The sequence below is a fragment of the Lithobates pipiens genome, unplaced genomic scaffold (assembly GCF_037356315.1).
Source record: "Lithobates pipiens isolate NorthernLeopardFrog02 unplaced genomic scaffold, aLitPip1_a1.2 Scaffold_19, whole genome shotgun sequence".
Classification (NCBI taxonomy): Eukaryota; Metazoa; Chordata; class Amphibia; order Anura; family Ranidae; genus Lithobates; species Lithobates pipiens.
In genome coordinates, this window is record NW_027507764.1 from 519,696,199 (window position 1) to 519,710,052 (window position 13,854).

The following is a 13,854-nucleotide window of genomic DNA, read 5'->3' on the forward strand; positions in this document are numbered from 1 at the left end:
CAGGGTGTTGTGCCCGTAGGCAATTTCTTTGTGCACTCTCAACCCTCTTGACAAATGCCAAGATGGTCACCTTGGGAAAAAAGGGAAAAAAAACAGGTCAACGCCGACAACATAATGAGAAGCCTACGGCACCTTGTATTCCCAGGCTGTCTCCCGTCCAGGTACTAACCAGGCCCATCACTGCTTAGCCTCCAAGATCAGATGAGATTGGGCTCTCTCAGGGTGATTTGGCCGTAGGCACTCTCTTTGAGCACTCTGAAGCCTCTTGACAAAGGCCAAGATGCTCACCTTGGGAAACAAGCTAAAAAAAAAAGGTCAAAGCCAACAACATAAAACGAAGCCTACGGCATCCGGTATTCCCAGGCGATCTCCCAATCAAGACACTAACCAGGCCAGATCCTTCTATGGCACCTGGTCTTCCCAGGCAGTCTCCCATCCAGGTACTTACCAGGCCTGACACTGCTTAGTCTCTGAAATCAGATGAGATCGGGTGCTTTCAGGGTGATATGGCCGTAAGCATTCTCTTCAAGACACGCCCAACACTCTTGACAAACGCCAAGATGGTCGCCTTCAGAAACAAGCGAAAAAAACAGGTCAAAGCCAACAACATAAAAAGAAGCCTATGGCACCTGGTATTCCCAGGCAGTCTCCCATCCAGGTACTAACCAGGCCTGACACTGTTTAGTCTCCGAGATCAGACGAGATTGGGCGCTTTCAGGGTGATGGGGCCATAGGTGATCTCTTCGGGCACTCTCAACCCTCTTGACAAATGCCAAGATGGTCACCTTGGGAAACAAGTGAAAAAAAAAAACAGGTCAAGGCCAATAACATAAAAAGAAGCCTACGGCACCTGTTATTCCCAGACGTTCTCCTATCCTGGTATTAACCAGGCCGTACACTGCTAGGCCTCTGAGATCAGATGAGATTGTGCGCTTTCAGGGTGATGTGGCCATAGGTGTTCTATTCAGTGTTTTTGACAAATGCCAAGATGGTCATCTTGGGAAAAAAGTGAAAAAAAAACAGGTCAACGCCAACAGCATAGACCCTGGCGGTCTCCCATCTGACCCTGCTTAGCCTCTGAGATCGGGCACTTTCAGGGTGATGTGGCCTTAGGCGAACGCTTCGGGACATACTCAAAACTCTTGACAGATGCTAAAATGGTCACCTTGGGAAACAAGCGGAAAAAAAACAGGTCAAAGCCAACAATATAAAAACATTCCTACGGCACCTGTAATTAGGTACTATCCAGACCGGACCCTGCTTAGCCTCTGAGATCAGATGAGATCGGGCGCTTTCAGGGTGATGTGGCCGTAGGAGATTTCTTTGGGCTCTCTCAGCCCTCTTGACAAATACCAAGATGGTCACCTTGGGAAACAAGCGGAAAAAAAAAACATGTCAACGCCAACAGCATAAAAGGAAGCCTACGGCACCTGGTATTCCCAGTCGGTCTCCCATCCAGTTACTAATCAGGCCCGACAATGCTTAGCCTCCGAGATCAGACAACATCGGGCACTTTCAGGGTGATTTGGCCGTAGGCACTTTCTTTGGGCACTCTCACCCTCTTGACAAACGCCAAGATGGTCATCTTGGGAAACAAGCGAAAAAAAACAGGTCAACGCCAACAACATAAAAAATAGGATTTTTATATACAGCTTACCTGTAAAATCCTATTCTTGAGAGTACATCACGGGACACAGGAGCTTCATTACATAGTGGGTTATATAGGCACCTCTGGTGATTGGACACTGGTTAACCCCAAATTAAGGACAATTCCTCCCCTATATAACCCCTCCCATATGGGGGGCACCTCAGTTTTGTAGCAAAGCAATAGGAAACCACGTAAAACCCAAGAGGGGTGGGAGCCCTGTGTCCCGTGATGTACTCTCAAGAAAAGGATTTTACAGGTAAGCTGTATATAAAAATCCTATTTTCTTGATCATACATCACGGGACACAGGAGCTTCATTACATAGTGGGATGACCCAAAGCAATGCTCAGATTGAGGGGAGGGAGACACAGATCATAATATATAGACCGCCAAGGACCGGAGGACCTAAACTGCAGCCTGCAGTACACTGCGCCCAAAGGCGATATCCTCTTGCCCTCTGACATCCACCTGATAGAATCTGGTGAATGTGTGGACTGATGACCAAGTTGCAGCCTTACAGATCTGAGCCAGGGAGGCCTGGTGATGCACTGCCCAAGAAGCACTTACAGCCCTAGTTGAGTGCGCTCTCACTTGAAAAGGAGGGATCTTCCCTTTAACACTATAGGCCTGAGAAATAATCTGTCTAATCCACCTTGAGAGAGTGGATTTTGATGCCGCCTGGCCCTTCCTAGGGCCTTTCGGCAAAATAAATAAGCAACCAGTTTTCCTTATCTGAGCAGTTGCCTGAAGATAGATACTGATTGCCCTTACCACATCCAAAGTGTGCAAAGATTCTTCTTCTGCGGACTGTGGGTCCGGAAAAAAGGATGGTAGGCTTACATCTTGATTCAAATGGAATCCTGAAACCACCTTAGGCAGAAAGGACCTGTTGGGACGCATTACCACCAGGTCCTTATGAATAATTAGATACGGTTCTTTACTGGAGAGAGCTGCTATTTCTGACACTCTTCTAGCCATGGATATGGCTACCAAGAAAACCAATTTTTTAGTCAAAAGAACTAACGAAGCCTGATGCAAAGGTTCAAAAGGTTGCCCCTGCAAAGCTGAGAGAACCAAATTCAGATCCCATGGGCATACCGGAGGTTTGACTGGCGGCCTTATCCGCATAGCCCCCTGGATGAAAGCCCGCAGCAGGGAATGTGATGCAAGTGGTTTCTGAAAAAACACTGACAAGGCCGAAATATGCACCTTGATAGTGCTTACGGCCAAATTCATTTCTAGGCCTGACTGGAGGAAAGCCAGGATCCTGCTAATGACATACTTTCTAGGATGACATTCCCTGAGTTCACAACAGGAAACATATGCCCTCCAGATTTTGTAGTAAATAAGCCTGGAGGCCGGCTTTCTGGCATTGACCAGAGTAGAAAGGACTGGCCCCGAAAGCCCACGGTCTCTCAGAATGTGGGTCTCTGCAGCAAAACCGTCAAATTCAGACTGTGTAAAGCAGGATGGTAAATTGGACCCTGTGAGAGCAGATCTGGCCGGAGAGGGAGGATCTACGGCCTGCCTACTGCCAACTTCATGATCTCTGCGTACCACGGTCGCCTGGGCCAAGCCGGGGCTACCAAAAGAAGTGACTTTGTTTCCCTCTAGACTCTTCCAAGGAACCGCGACAGAAGCGGGCACGGGGGGAAGGCATGAATCAAATTGTACTGATCCCAGGGAACTGTCAGAGCATTCGACCCCTGAGCGAGTGTATCTCTTGTCCTTGACATGAATTTGTCCAGTTTTCTGTTGAACCTGGACGCAAACAGATCTATGTCTGGAGTACCCCACCTGCGACATATGTTCCAAAACACGTCGGGGTGCAGAGCCCATTCTCCTAGGCACAACTGCTGGCGGCGCAGAAAATCTGCCTGCCAATTTTCCACTCCTGGAATGAAGACTGCAGAAAGGCATGTTCCATGCCTTTCTGCCCAGACAAGTATGCGATTCACCTCTTTTTGCGCAACCAGACTCCTGGTACCACCCTGGTGATTGATATAGGCCACTGCTGTGGCATTGTCGGACTGAACCCGAACAGGGAGACCCCGTAGTCTGAAAGACCAGTTTATGAGAGCCATATAAACTGCCCGGATCTCCAAGACATTTATGGGCAATAGCTTCTCGATCGCAGACCATTTCCACTGCGAGCATGTCTCCTCCAACACTGCTCCCCAGCCTGTCAGGCTGCCATTTGTCATAATAATCTTCCATGGAAGAGGAAGAAAAGTTTTGCCTTTCAGCAAATTCTCGGTTTGTAACGAGACTCTTAGACTCGTTAGACGAGACTCTTGCGTGTCCCTGGGGATAGACGCATAGGAAGATCCAAGGACTGGGGCTTCCTGTTCCAAGCCGCAAGGATGAATCTTTGCAGAGGCCTTGAGTGGAACTGGGCGAATGGAGCGGCCTCGAAGGAGGCGACCATTTTCCCTAAGAGTTTCATGCACAACCGAATGGGGGAAGATCTTCTGCCCAGAATTAGGCGCACCAGATCCCCAATGGCCAAGGCTTTTGGCCTTGGTAGAAACACCTTGCCCTGAGCAGTGTCGATAACCATACCCAGGTATTCCAACCTGGTAGCAGGCTGTAGGGATGACTTTTCTAGGTTTATAATCCAACCTAGGCGTTCCAGCTGTTCTAGCGTTCTGGTAACACTGTGGTTCAGGAGCGCTACTGTTTTCTCTATGAGAAGCAAATCGTCTAGATAAACCATGACGGCTATACCCTGAGCTCTTAGGTTTGCCAAGAGAGGGTCCAGAATCTTTGTGAAGACTCGAGGGGCCGTAGCTAGCCTAAACGGCAAGGCCACAAATTGAAAATGGCGCCGCTCTACCGCAAACCTTAGATTCTTTTGGTGTGCGGGTAAAATTGGCACATGGAGATATGCATCCTTGATGTCTATTGATGCCATAAACTCTCCCCCTTGCAGGGAGGAGACCACAGTGCGAATTGACTGTATTCAGAAGGACCGGATGCGTAAAAAACGGTTCAGATCCTTCAGATCCAGGATAGGTCTGACACTTCCATTTGGCTTTGGAACGGTGAAGAGATTCGAGTAAAACCCTGAACCCTGTTCTTTTGGGTCCACTTCTACTATCACCCCCTGGGATAGTAAGTGATCTAAGGCCAGGAATAGCGGTCTTTGCTTTACTGGGTCCCTGGGGATCCTTGACCTTAGAAAGCAAGAAGGTGGAATCTCCTGAAACTCCAGCTTGTAGCCCAGAGATACCGAAGAGACCACCCACTCATCCCGGATCTCTTCACGCCAGGCTTCTGCAAACTGCAAGAGCCTTCCCCCCACTTGGCCGAGCGGGGGCGCCCCTTCACAAGGAAGCTTTCGGGCTCTGCTTGGCAGGCTTTCGCCCCCAGGATTTCTTCTGCCCCTGGGCCCGGCCTTGAGCCTTTCCTGTAGAGGGGGGTTGAGAAGGCCGTCGCCACTGCTTTGAACTTGATGCTCCGGGAGAGAGAGAATGCCTAAATGATGGACGTTTGCTCCTTTTGACTGGAAGGGGAGTAGATTTACCCCCTGAAATTTTTTGGACGAATTTGTCTAATTCTTCTCCAAACAAACGTTCCCCTTTAAACGGAACCCAATCAAATGCTTCTTGCATGATAGCTCAGCTGCCCAATTCTTTAGCCATAGGGCCCTTCGCATGTGTACCAACAGGAGAGACAAACGAGATGCTTGTTGGACAGAATCCAAAATCGCATCAATCATGAAACACAGAATTTGAGGTATTTCTGCATAATTCTCCACTTCCTCATTGGAAAGGAGGCCAAGCATCTGCTTAACCTGTTCCTTGAGGAACTGACACAACCCCACAGCTGCGACTGTAAGTTTCACTACAGTGCCAGTCATGGAAAAGGAGGCTTTTAATAATGTTTCCAGCTTCTTATCAGTTGAATCTTTAAATACCTGAGCATTATCCAAAGGACAGGTCAGGTTTCTATTCACGCAAGAAACAGCCGCATCGACAGATGGGACCCCCCATTTCTTGGTGAAACTTTCCTCCAGAGGATAAAGCATAGAAAACCTTTTAGGAGGAGCAAACAGTTTATCGGGATGTCCCCAATCCTCATACAACAATTTATCCATTAAGGGATTAATTGGAAAGGAAAAGGCAGGTTGTGGCATTTTCCTGACTCCCAGGGAAGAAACAGAGGATGTAGCGATCTCAGCAGCAGGCATTCTGAATGTGGTACGCACCAATTCAGTATAATACTGCACCTGTTTTCTAAGTGCCAGGGAGGAGGGGACTCTCTCCTCTTCCTCTGATTCATCCAACTGCTCAAGATCCCTGTCCCAAGATAGGGATCTCTCCTCATTGTCAGAAGTGTCATCTGAAAGAGGAATCTCAGCAGAGGGAGGGGATCTACCCCTTTTCCTGCTATCTTTCAGGGAAGCTGAAATAAAATTCATGATTCTCCCTTCAAAACCCTCCAATGTAGCCCTAAGGGAGTCCTCAGTGATGTATACCGGGGCTGAAATATTAGGAGAGGCTGCAAATCCTGACAGGGGCACTGTGAGGCTGAATTCAGTCTTGCAGGGGGGGGATGGTAACCTACAGGCATTTTTAGAACCCCTAGACCTAGGCGGTGACTTACCAGTGTCCTTGTTATCTCCCCCTGAGACCCTCTTACGAGGAGACTTAGTCCTAAGCTACAAAGCAGAGGTACTAGTACAAAGTGCAATCACTGTTGTGCTTAAAGTCTCACAATAAATTTATATGCTTAAACTGCACAACCTGATGCTGAGTAGGTGTCTTAGGTTTGCCTGGATCGAATCCCTTGGGATGCTTACTGCCCACAGCTCCTGTGTCTCCACTTACAGCCCCCTGACGCTCTGGGCTGTAAAACTGCCGCCTGGCGCCTGCGCAGTACAGCGCCGTGCACACCGAACGACGCGGCTCGCAAACACACTCCCGCCTCCTCCATTAGCACGGGAGCGTGCTTGGCGCGCATGCACGAGGACTGCCGGTATCCAGGGGGAAGGGAATTGCCATCGGAGCTGTCTGGGACCCCCAGACTACGTGGGACCCCTGTATTACCTTCATTGTGGCAGAGATTGCAGTGGAGACATGAGTCATCTGGGAGAACCAGGCTTCACTGAGCGTGTGTATCTGAAAGGCATGTAAGTATGCATCAGGCTGCTCTTACTCCCCCTAGTTGTGAAAACCAGGTAGGACATACAACTACTCAATGAAGAAATCCATAATATAATTTATACAGGATTAACTTCCCTTACCTGTCCTTGCCGCAGGAATTGCTGAAAACAGACAGATTCCAGCCTTCACCCATCACGGCGGGCAGAGTTGTGCCAACCTTCAGGTTTTTTTGGGGTTCCTTCTCAGAAGAACCTCCTACCTGGACCTTGTAAAAGACTCTGCCAGAAACTTTCGTGCCACTATGTAAATAGTACAGTAAGTCTGGTTTTCCCAGAGCCCAGTCTTCCAATAGGAGAGGACTTACAGGCAAAACCTTGTTTCTTCAGATGACGAGTCCCGGGTACCATATCATCTTGGGAGTCAAAATATCGGCCCGAGATATGGATCCGGTTTGTTGTAGCCCTTAGGCCCCCGCAGGGACCTGCACAGAACTTTCTTCATAGCACATGTTTTACGTGACCAACCACCACTGGCGAAGGAAAAAATGAGGTGCCTCCCATATGGGAGGGGTTATATAGGGAAGGAATTCTCCTTAATTGGGGGTTAACCAGTGTCCAATCACCAGAGGTGCCTATATAACCCATTATGTAATGATCCTGTGTCCCGTGATGTATGATCAAGAAATAAGCATACGGCACCTGGTATTCCCAGTCGGTCTTCCATCCAGTTACTAATCAGGCCCGACAATGCTTAACCTCCGAGATCAGACACGATCGGGCACTTTCAAGGTGATGGGGCCATAGGCGATCTCTTTGGGCACTCTCAACCATCTTGACAAACGCCAACATGGTGATCTTGGGAAACAAGCTAAAAAAAACAAGTCATTGCCAACATTGGAGGCTAAGCAGGGTTGGGCAATCAGTTTCCTTGCCTGAAATAGGCATCTCAGAACTGCCATCTGGCTGCTTCCCGGGTTTCCAACTCAATCAACTAATCCCAGGAGACAATACTTCGCCTCCATCCTGGTGGAGGTTCCAAACACCCGATCAATGGTTCCTGTCACCTCCGTCCAGTAGCAGATCAACTTCGGGCATCTCCAAAACATGTGCATCATGTCTCCCACCATGTTCCCGCACCGGGGGCAACTTGCGTGCGGCCGTTCGGCCAAATTGAAAAAGTTTACGAGGAGCATAATAAGTTCTATATAATAAGAACAGATGTGACATCCTCTGAGAGGAGAGCCACAATTGACCACAGGCAGTATTCCTGTGGCCAATTATATCTCAAGGGGGTTTAGTACACACCCCACACTATATAAGGCCGCCAGCGAGGCCGCCTTGTATAGTGTGTTTCGGCGGTCAGGGATAGAGGACGATAGGCAGGGACAGTGTCTTTACTGCTTGGGAACCTAGCACTGTTACAGTGGGTGTTATGTGCCTCCTGCACAGTACACACCTGAAGCTACCCTTTATTACTGGTGTTCAATTTTTGCAATACAGGCATCTGCAGTGCAGAAGTTAGAGTGGGTGTTGTGTGCCTCCTGCACAGTATACAGCTGAAGATACCCCTTATTGCTGGTGTTCTGTTTCTGTAATGCAGGAACCTAGCTCTGTTACAGTGGGTGTTGTGTGCCTCCCACGCTTGTCCTTATTTTCGGCAGCTGGACGTGTTGAGCCACATCATGCCGAACACTTTGTCGGATGTGAAAGACCAAGCCCTCCTAATGCTCCTCATCCTCTCTCACCCAGGCTCAGGGTACTAGCCTGTGTTCTGTATAAACTAGGCTTTCTTCTGTATAACCTATCCTCTCTTTATACTCTAGCCTGTCGTTTATGTACACTAGAATCTTTGTTTACCTCATAAATGGCAGTGTATATAGAAGGTAAGCTAGAGAATAAAGAAGACAGGCTAGTGTATACAGGACACATGCTAATGTATACAGAAAACAGGCTTGGTTATAGAGAGAGACTGAGACTATTATATTCAGAAGAAAGCGAGTGTATATAGAGAGGCAGGCTGCGGTATACAGAGAGGCTAGTGAATACAGATAGGGTGATGTATACAGAAATGCTAGTGTATACAGAGAGGCTAGAGTATACAGTTATTCTGGGGTATACAGAGAGGCTAGTTTAAAGAGAGGCTAGTGTATACAGAATACAGACTCGTGTATGCAGATAGGCTTGAGTATACAGAGATACTAGAGTAAACAGTGAGGCTGGGGTACACAGAGAGGCTTGTTTAAAGAGAGGCTAGTATATACAAAGATGTTAGTGTATAGAGAGAGTCGAGTGTATACAGATAGGACAGTGCATATAGAGAGACTAGTGTATACAGAAGACAGGCTTGGGTATACATCAAAGCTGATAGTGTATACAGAAGACTGGGTAGTGTATACAGAGAATCTAGTGGGTACAGAAGACAGGCTGGTGTATTCTAGCTAGTTTTTACAGTCTAGTGTATACAGAACACAGGCTGTGGTATACAGAGGGTTTAGTGTATTCAGAGAGTCTGGCGTATAGAGATGCCAGGGTGTACAGAGAAGCTAGTATATATAGAAGACTACAGCATACAGAAGAAAGGCTAGTGAATACAGAATAAAGGCTGGCTTCTATGGAGAGGTGTATGCAGAACACTATCTAGGGTATAAAGAGAGGCTAGATTATACAGAGAGGCTAGTGCATACAGTGAAGCTATTTTATATAGAAGCCTGCTTAGTGTATACAGAGAAGCTAGTGTGTACAGAACAAAGGCTAGACAGGCTATAACGAGAGACAATTGTTTACAGAGGACAGTTTGGGGTATAGAGAGATGCTAGTTTATACAGAGAGGGCATACAGAAGACAGAAGACGGGCTAGTGTATTCAGAACATAGGCTAGGTATTCAGACAGTCTAGTGTATACAGTCGGCGAGTGTATAAATAAGACTGGCTAGTTTACACAGTGTTTACAGAGATGCAAGGGTGTACAGAGAAGCTGGTATATAAAGAAGACTACAGCATACAGAAGAAACGCTAGTGAATACAGAATACAGACTCGTGCATGAAGATAGGCTTGAGTATACAGAGATGCTAGAGTAAACAGTGAGGCTGGGGTACACAGAGAGGCTAGTTTAAAGAGAGGCTAGTATATACAAAGATGTTAGTGTATATAGAGAGATTAGTGTAAAGAGAGAGTCGAGTGTATACAGAAAGGACAGTGCATATACAGAAGATAGGCTTGGGTATACATCAAAGCTGATAGTGTATACAGAAGACTGGGTAGTTTATACAGAGAGTCTAGTGGGTACAGAAGACAGGCTGGTGTATTCTAGCTAATTTTTACAGTCTAGTGTATACAGAAGACAGGATGTAGAATACAGAGGGTTTAGTGTATTCAGAGAGTCTGGTGTATACAGTCGGCGAGTGTATACATAAGACTGGCTAGTTTACACAGGGTTTACAGAGATGCAAGGGTGTACAGAGAAGCTAGTATATATAGAAGACTACAGCATACAGAAGAAAGGCTAGTGAATACAGAATAAAGGCTGGCTTCTACTGAGAGGCTAGTGTATGCAGAACACTATCTAGGGTATAAAGAGAGGCTAGATTATACAGAGAGGCTAGTGCATACAGTGAAGATATTTTATATAGAAGCCTGTTTAGTGTATACAGAGAAGCTAGTGTGTACAGAAGAAAGGCTAGAAAGGCTATAAAGAGAGACAAGTGTTTACAGAGGACAGTTTGGGGTATAGAGAGATGCTAGTTTATACAGAGAGGGCATACAGAAGACAGAAGACGGGCTAGTGTATTCAGAACATAGGCTAGGTATTCAGAGAGTCTAGTGTATACAGTCGGCGAGTGTATAAATAAGACTGGCTAGTTTACACAGTGTTTAAAGAGATGCAAGGGTGTACAGAGAAGCTGGTATATAAAGAAGACTACAGCATACAGAAGAAAGGCTAGTGAATACAGAATACAGACTCGTGCATGCAGATAGGCTTGAGTATACAGAGATGCTAGAGTAAACAGTGAGGCTGGGGTACACAGAGAGGCTAGTTTAAAGAGAGGCTAGTATATACAAAGATGTTAGTGTATATAGAGAGATTAGTGTATAGAGAGAGTCGAGTGTATACAGAAAGGACAGTGCATATACAGAAGATAGGCTTGGGTATACATCAAAGCTGATAGTGTATACAAAAGACTGGGTAGTTTATACAGAGAGTCTAGTGGGTACAGAAGACAGGCTGGTGTATTCTAGCTAATTTTTACAGTCTAGTGTATACAGAAGACAGGATGTGGTATACAGAGGGTTTAGTGTATTCAGAGAGTCTGGTGTATACAGTCGGCGAGTGTATACATAAGACTGGCTAGTTTACACAGTGTTTATAGAGATGCAAGGGTGTACAGAGAAGCTAGTATATATAGAAGACTACAGCATACAGAAGAAAGGCTAGTGAATACAGAATAAAGGCTAGATTATACAGAGAGGCTAGTGCATACAGTGAAGCTATTTTATATAGAAGCCTGTTTAGTGTATACAGAGAAGCTAGTGTGTACAGATGAAAGGCTAGACAGGCTATAAAGAGAGACAAGTGTTTACAGAGGACAGTTTGGGGTATAGAGAGATGCTAGTTTATACAGAGAGACTAATGTATACAGAAGACAGGCTAGGGCATACAGAAGACGGGCTAGTGTATTCAGAAAATAGGCTAGTGTATACCGAAGACAGGCTTTTGTATGCAGAAGACCGGCTAGTGTATACAGAGAAACTAGTGTATAACAGAGTGTATATAGAAGACAGGCCAGGGTGTAAAGAAGACAGAGTAATGTATACAGAAACAGAAAACATGCTCGTGTATATAGAGAGGCTAGTGAATTTAGAGGGTAGGCTAAGTGATAACAATAGACAATCTTGGATATACAGACACATTTCATCATTTCATCTAGTTCGCATCTCTAATGGAGTTTGTCTCATTGCCATGTTATGCCTTTTCATTCTTATGCTAAATATAGACTACACGATTTTAATCACCCACATCAAGCATGCAATAAAACTATCATACATCAAAATAAACCATGTACTGCCAAAACAATAACGGCCAATAACTTAAAAAATTACTTATCAGTCAATGACTTAACAAAATAAACTTTGCACTCTTTTGCTCTATTTTGCATATTTGTAATTCTCCACATCAACTGTCACTTTGATATCACCACTGACGACACACCATCCTGACTTATTTTGCTTTATTTATTATTAGAAATAGAGAGTACTATCTCAAAACCAGTTAAATCTATTCACTTCGATGAGGTCTACCGCTAATTGTACGGTAATGCAAAATGTTCACAAAACCATCCATTTGCTACCAGACATGCTGCACATATTATGAGTAATGTAACTATCGCTCGCTAACGATGTAAAAAGTTTTATTGCTTTTCTGACATTAACCGAGTATCTCTGACATTAACTGAGTATCTCTCTGCACTAGGATCATTGCACAGTTAAAACACAGTGACAAAACATTTCTTTTTACCGCAGCAAAATGTGAGAAAAGCAGTGTAAGCCGTCTTTCTGCCATATGCTTCAGAAAATTAATGTACCGCTTTTAAATCCATATCAATTCCACATCTTAATGTAAACTGTCTAAAATTTTAACATTTACTGATAGCAATTACTGATATTACATTATGATTATACCAGTGGAAATGGACCGCGTAATGGAATTGTCAAATTAATCATAATCTCAGAGTTAACTTAGCTGATAAATTTACGATTTACTCAACGATTTACTCAACGATTTAAACTTAGATTTTTTCAGGCTAAGTCAATTTAATCTTAAATAATTTATACTATATTCTACTGTACTCCTAAATAATGTACTGTTTTTCTGTATTTTAGCCGTGCTCATATTTCGTGTTATGTTGCTATTCCGACAATCGGCCTTAATGAGGATATTACTTTGCAACAATCTCTTGATCCCTTTTGTGTATTCACTTTATCTGTATTTATATTTACTGCCTCAATATACTTATTATTATTATATTATAGAGATTACTATCTCTAAATCATTGTAAACGTAACCATAGATATAATGTCTACAGCTAATTTTACGTTAAAGCAAAATTCACACAAAACCATCTTTTTAAAACCTTTTAAAGCCGGCACATTAAGAATAATGCAACCATCTCTCTACCTCTATGCAATAGGATTCTCTTTCTGACTCTATTTTGTATATTACTTCAACTGTCACACTGATAACCATTTGTAACACATAACACTGGCAACACATTTTTTAAAAGCAGCAAAATGCGAGAAAGTGGTTGCAGTAGCAAAGGATAGCAATAAAGTTTGATTACATTAATAACACATAATGCAACTATTTTACATTCACATCAAGCATACATCCTATTGTAAACTGTCTATCACTATTAATTTTCAGGGTTACTGATACATTATGCGGATAACCAGTGGAAACGGAGAAAAGTCAGTGTAAGCCGTCTTCGTGCGTAACAAAATTAATGGAACGATTTACACGTTGGAATTTACAAGCTACGTTAATTTACTCTTAAATAATGTATACCCTTTAGCTGCTTAGCTCACATTTTGCTGTATGTAGCCGCGTTAACTGTATTAATGGTTTCATGTAAGTAACCAATGGGGATTGACATTTCATGTCTATCTCACATCTCTAATGCAATTTGTCTCTTTAAAATTTCATACTTTTCCGGTTATTATACTTTCTCATCCTTAAAGACAAGTTGCTGATATTTTATGATTACAGCAATCATCTCATCTAATTGCTAGTCCGATATTCTAACTTGGTATTACGTTGCTAGGCTCTATTGAACAATGAAAAGGTAAGCTAGATATTTTGTGTATTTCCACTTAAACTCGACCTGTTTATACTGTCTCAATATTATCCTTTCTAATTTTGCTAAATTAGATTATAGGGTTTGCTATGTCTAAATCCACCTTTATTACGTATACTGCTACTTTTAGGATAATACAAAACCATCTTTTGCTTCTTTACACGCTTCACATATTAAGAGTAATGCAATGCTACCGATGTGAACAGTTCTATTGCTCTTCTTACATTTAGCTGGTATCTCTCTGCTATAGG

At 44.3% G+C, this 13,854-nt stretch overlaps 5 pseudogenes; all 5 read right to left on the bottom strand.

Moving 5' to 3' along the window:
* Positions 1-120: 120 nt before the first annotated feature.
* Positions 121-239, bottom strand: LOC143998584 (5S ribosomal RNA; annotated as a pseudogene).
* Positions 240-399: 160 nt separating this feature from the next.
* Positions 400-518, bottom strand: LOC143999246 (5S ribosomal RNA; annotated as a pseudogene).
* Positions 519-617: 99 nt separating this feature from the next.
* Positions 618-736, bottom strand: LOC143998916 (5S ribosomal RNA; annotated as a pseudogene).
* Positions 737-1,418: 682 nt separating this feature from the next.
* On the bottom strand, positions 1,419-1,537 carry LOC143998739 (5S ribosomal RNA; annotated as a pseudogene).
* A 5,904-nt stretch (positions 1,538-7,441) lies between these two features.
* Positions 7,442-7,560, bottom strand: LOC143999253 (5S ribosomal RNA; annotated as a pseudogene).
* Between the last annotated feature and the right edge of the window lie 6,294 nt (positions 7,561-13,854).